We start from the raw sequence: 5,532 nt of genomic DNA, 5'->3' as shown, positions 1-5,532 counted from the left end.
GGATTGGTCTATGCAAATGGTTAGGGTTATGACATTCAGGTATGAGTTAATATGTTGTGATATTATGTCATACTAATCTAGACTGATTGTACATATGTGATTGTTATGCATGAATGAAAATTGTTTATGAGTTTATGTTGTGAACTTATTAGCTAGTCACTGTTATGGATATCATGATCTTATTTATGATTGAGTTTATATGTTGTGAAGCTATTGTTGGAAATAATACTGAGAGGGGGGTGAATCAGTATTATCAAGTCAAATATTCCCTTTTTCAAATTCAGATGATATACGCTACTTCAACTAATTAAACCCGCGTATATACGCAACTATGTCGAAATAAAACCGCGTATACAATGCAAACTTATAATTTACTTTATCTGTCAGATGTTGATTGTTAATCTGTGTATCAGAATCAATTAACCAGTAACCAGGAATAGTAAAAACAGCGCAGAAGACATTCACACACAAGAACACAAGATATAAGGTGGAAACCCAATGTGGGTGAAAACCACCTGCTGCAATTCGTCTCTATCTTCTCTTTAATTAGAAACTTCTTTTTACAATTGTACTGGTGCAGTCCTTTACTAGTACGCAGGCTGCAACCTGTAAAGAGCTACAACCCTCTCTCGTTTTCCAGCTTCTCTTGGAAGGGAGCTACAACCCCCTTAGTTCTTGCATTAGCCAAGATACTAGTACGTAGGTGCTGGCCTACAGAAGGCTAAAACCTTATTTTTCTTTCAGGGACCATGTTTCATAAATTTTCAGACTGGATCCACAAGTAACATCAATCAAGAATTTCTGCATCAACCAATCACCTTTTCACCAATCAAAATAAACACTTCTCTGACAACTATACCCAGAGCACAATAACAGTAACCACACACCAATTCTAAACCCAAAACAATGCAGCAATAAACAGAAGCAGCAAGATCACAACTCAAAATATATATGCTACTTTAATAGCCTGAAACCTGCGTGCATACGCTTCTACGCATGGAACAACTTGCGTATACGCTGTTTTCCTTCACTGAACCAGCGTATATACGCGCCTTCGCTGAACTGAACCTGCGTACAGATCTACAAAAGATAATTCACTCTTTCAAGTATTCAGACACTGATTAACCCAGATTATCGGATTTATAGATCACACATGCGCCATATATAACAGATCAAAATCATGCAAAGATATTATCATTCAAGCCAAGAGATTATGACCCATCAATAGAACTTATCCTTCTGTGCGCTAAGGTTCCTCCTTCATTCAGATCTAGATATGCTCCACAACACTAACCACCAATATTTCAGATCTCACACTTTATCAGATATTCAATGATAATTCAGATCATACCTTACCACATGATCTCCTTCCTCTTTTATAGTTTTAGGCCTTCCACAATACCACGGTCCAAAACCATAATAAACCAATACCACGGACCCAATACTTGGGATCAACACGTCTGACGAGGTATCATGGTCCAAAACCATAGGTTCAAATACCAAGGACTAACTACCATGGACCAAAGGTAAGTTCTCCAACATATACACACTTTTCCTTGCATGAAAGTGCGTGTATACGCACACGCGCCTTTGAAACGTCTAACCCGCGTGTATACGCGTCTTCGTCTAGATGAACCTGCGTATATGTCTTTTCCTTCATTCTGAAAGCCTGAACTGAGATATGTTACCAAAGAGAGTTGCCATCAAGGACAACACCTGTGCCATAGCTCCAAACCTGTGCCATAATGCCAACAATCTCCCCCTTTGGACTTGATGGCAACCCAACATCCTCAAAGTCATTCTCCCCCTTTGTCATCAAGGGCAAAGGGTTGTGCTCCCCCTGAGTACATGCTGAAATTTCTGCCCTGCTGTGTTGACCATGCTCCCCCTGACTGTAGGCAAGATCTACAAAAGATGTTCTTCAAGAAGAACCATGAATTATACATCATAAAAGACCTTCCTATCACCAAAAGACTCAATACATACATCCATCACCCATCAAGTGGGGATCATCCACCCAACCAAGTGGGGATACATCAGAAATTTACATATGACAACCAAGTTCATTAAATATTCATCCCAAACATAGTGGGGAAACCAAAATAGGCCGTTACATGACCTTGACACCATAAAAGAGATACCACAAAAGAGATACATGACATAGAGACGAAATATCTAGAACAAGACTTATGAAAGTCACCAATAACTGATAGCAGCAGCATCTATCAATCACCATTCAGATCAGCAACCAAGATTTCCTTCTGTTCTCCCTCTGCCTTTGTTCCACCTGAAACCAACAACAACTGAGATCTAGAATCAAAAGCTTCTAAGATAATGCCAACAATGCATTATTAGAAGATTATCTGCTCCCCTGAACCTGTGCCAGATGGTCTCAGTCAGACCCATATCAGAATATCTTCAACCAGAGCCTGTCCCTACTGATATCCATCAAACCTCCATATACGCGACTGTCTCTGCACAAACCGGCATATGTACGCGGATCCTCCTCAGGAAACTCGCGTACACCCATTTTTCTCTGAAATAGACAAGTTTTAACAGCAAGATGATGCATCAACTACTCCCAGCTTTTGTCTGAGGTATTCAAATGTCTCCCTGGGCAGTGGTTTGGTGAGAATATCAACAACTTGTTCCTTAGAAGGAACATACTCCAATTTGACCTTTTGTTCCAACACTTGTTCCCGGAGAAAGTGATACTTGATCGGTATGTGCTTGGTCTTTGAATGCATGACTGGGTTCTTTGAAATGCTGATTGCACTTGTATTATCACATAAGATGGAGATAGGTGGTGTACAAGTGATTTGAAAGTCCTGCAAGGTTTGCATCATCCAAAGAAGTTGAGTGCAGCAGCCACATATTCCGCTTCAGCTGTAGATAAAGCAATCGAACTCTGTTTCTTGCTGAACCAAGATACTAATCTGGAACCCATAAAGAATGCACCACCACTTGTGCTCTTCCTGTCATCCACGCTTCCAGCCCAATCTGCATCTGTATAAGCATGAAGTGTGAGATTTGTATCTCTAGGATACCATAAGCCATAGTTTTGAGTTCCTTGAAGATACTTGAAAATTCTCTTCACTGCCTGAAGATGAGTTTCCTTTGGATTTGCCTGAAATCTTCCAACTATTCCCACTGCATGCATGATGTCTGGTCGGGTACCTGTCAAATAAAGTAGACTTCCAATCATAGATCTATAGGTTGGTTGATGCACTGCTGCTGATTCATCATTTGCACTAAGGCTGCATCCTGTAACCATGGGGGTACATACTGGTTTCGAATCTTCCATGCCATACTTCTTCAGAATCTGCTTGAGGTACTTGGTTTGAGACAAGAAGATACCGCCTTCATTTTGTTGGATTTGCAATCCAAGAAAGTATGTCAGTTCTCCAAGCAAGGACATTTCAAATTCTTTCTGCATCACCAAGGCAAAGCTTTGACTCATAGCTTCTTCATTGCTTCCAAAGATAATATCATCTACATACACAACAAGTATTAGCAATTTGTCATTTTCAATTTTTATATAGAGATTGCTATCTGCTGATCCTTTTGAAAAACCTTGTTGATGAAGATATTTGTCCAAACGGTAGTACCAAGCCCTTGGAGCCTGTTTAAGACCATAGAGAGCCTTTTTTAGTCTGCATACAAGATTTGGATCATTCCCAAGAATGAAACCATCTGGTTGCTCAATGTACACTTCTTCTTCTAAGTCTCCATTCAGAAAGGCTGATTTCACGTCCATTTGAAATACTTTGAACTTTTGAAAGCTTGAGAGAGTAAGGAACATTCGGATGGCCTCAAGTCTAGCAACGGGAGCAAAAGTTTCTTCAAAGTCTATTCCTTCTTGTTGAGCATACCCTTTACACACAAGTCTGGCCTTGTTTCTAATTACTTCCCCATTTTCATTCAACTTATTTTTGAACATCCATTTTGTCCCTATGACATTCTTATCTTTTGGTCTAGGAACCAAATCCCAAGTGTTGTTCTTTTCGATCTGCTCAAGTTCTTCATCCATCGCCTTGACCCAGCATTCATCTTTGCATGTCTCTCTTACATTTTGTGGTTCAGTGGAGGAGAGCAATGCCAAATAGCTTGAGGCTTCTGCAATTGTTCTTCTTGTTTGTACACCTGCTTCTTTCTGCCCCACAATCTGAGATTCTGGATGATTCTTTTGAACGTACCTGGATGGAGTCTTCTCTTTTATCCTTATTTGCTCCTCAGGTGCCTCGTGAGGTTCTTCTTCGTCATCTGTCTGATTTGGAGAGTAGTCTTCATCCTCTTCGATATTTTCATGATTTACTTGCCTATGGATGTATCCTTTTTCATCAACCACTACATCAATGCTGTCAACAATTCTTCCAAGTCTTTTATTGTAACACTTATATGCTTTGCTGTGGGGAGAATAACCAAGGAGAATGCCTTCATCTGCTCTAGGTTCAAGTTTGCCAAGCTGTTCATCAGTGTTCTTAATATAGCATTTGCTCCCAAAATTTTTGAAATGCTTTACCGAAGGAGTCTCACCATACCAGAGCTCATGAGGAGTTTGAGTGCTGTTCACTCAGACATTTGTTTTGTTGAGAATAACAACCGCAGCAAATGCAGCTTCACCCCAGAAGGTTGTGGGAGTCCCAGACTCATCAAGCATAGCACGAGCCATTTGTTGGACCGTTCTGTTCATCCTTTCCACCACTCCATTTTGCTGAGGAGTCCTAGCTGTAGAGAATTCCCTTCTTATTCCATGTTCTTCACAGAAATCAAAAAATTCATTTGAGGTAAACTCCCCACCTCTGTCGGACCTGAGGCACTTAATTTTGTGATCTGATTTGTTTTCGGCCAAGGCTTTGAAAGATTTGAATTTTTCGAATGCTTCGTCCTTGTGTTTCATAAGTCCCAACCAAACCATCCTGGAGAAGTCGTCAATGAATAATATAAAGTATTCTTCTCCTCGAGGTGACCTTGTCCTAAATGGACCACATACATCTGTATGGACTAGTTCAAGAGGCTTGCTGGCTAATCCTTCCTTCTCAGGGAAGTTAGTTCTGGTTTGCTTACCAAACTGACATGATTTGCATATGGTGTTGTCTGGAATTTTGATATCTGGAAGAACACGAACTGCCTGGTATTTGCATGCTTTCCTTATTTGTGAAAAGCTTAGATGCCCCAACCTCTGGTTCCATAACCAATGTTCATCATCCTTGCTCAAATAGCATTGTTGTTGTCCTTCTTCAAATATGTATAGATTATTTGGAGTTCTTTTGCCTTTGATCACTGTTTTTCCTGTATCAAGATCATGAACACTACATCCATTTGATCGAAATATTACCTCTGTTCCTTGATCGCACATCTGACTGACACTTAGTAGATTACGCTTCAAGCCATCAACATACAAAACATTTCCAGCTTTGACCTTTTCTTTCAACTGAGCAGTGCCTTTTCCTTTTATGGCTACAGGGGTATCATTTCCAAAAGAAAATTTCTTTCCCTTTTCTAAAGCAGTATATGATTCAAGTTTTTCTT

Source organism: Pinus tabuliformis, chromosome X (genome assembly GCF_031772625.1).
Source record: "Pinus tabuliformis cultivar Carrire ecotype Pingquan chromosome X, CPIR1, whole genome shotgun sequence".
In the NCBI taxonomy this organism is placed as follows: domain Eukaryota; kingdom Viridiplantae; phylum Streptophyta; class Pinopsida; order Pinales; family Pinaceae; genus Pinus; species Pinus tabuliformis.
Note: the sequence above shows the minus strand (reverse complement) of the source record.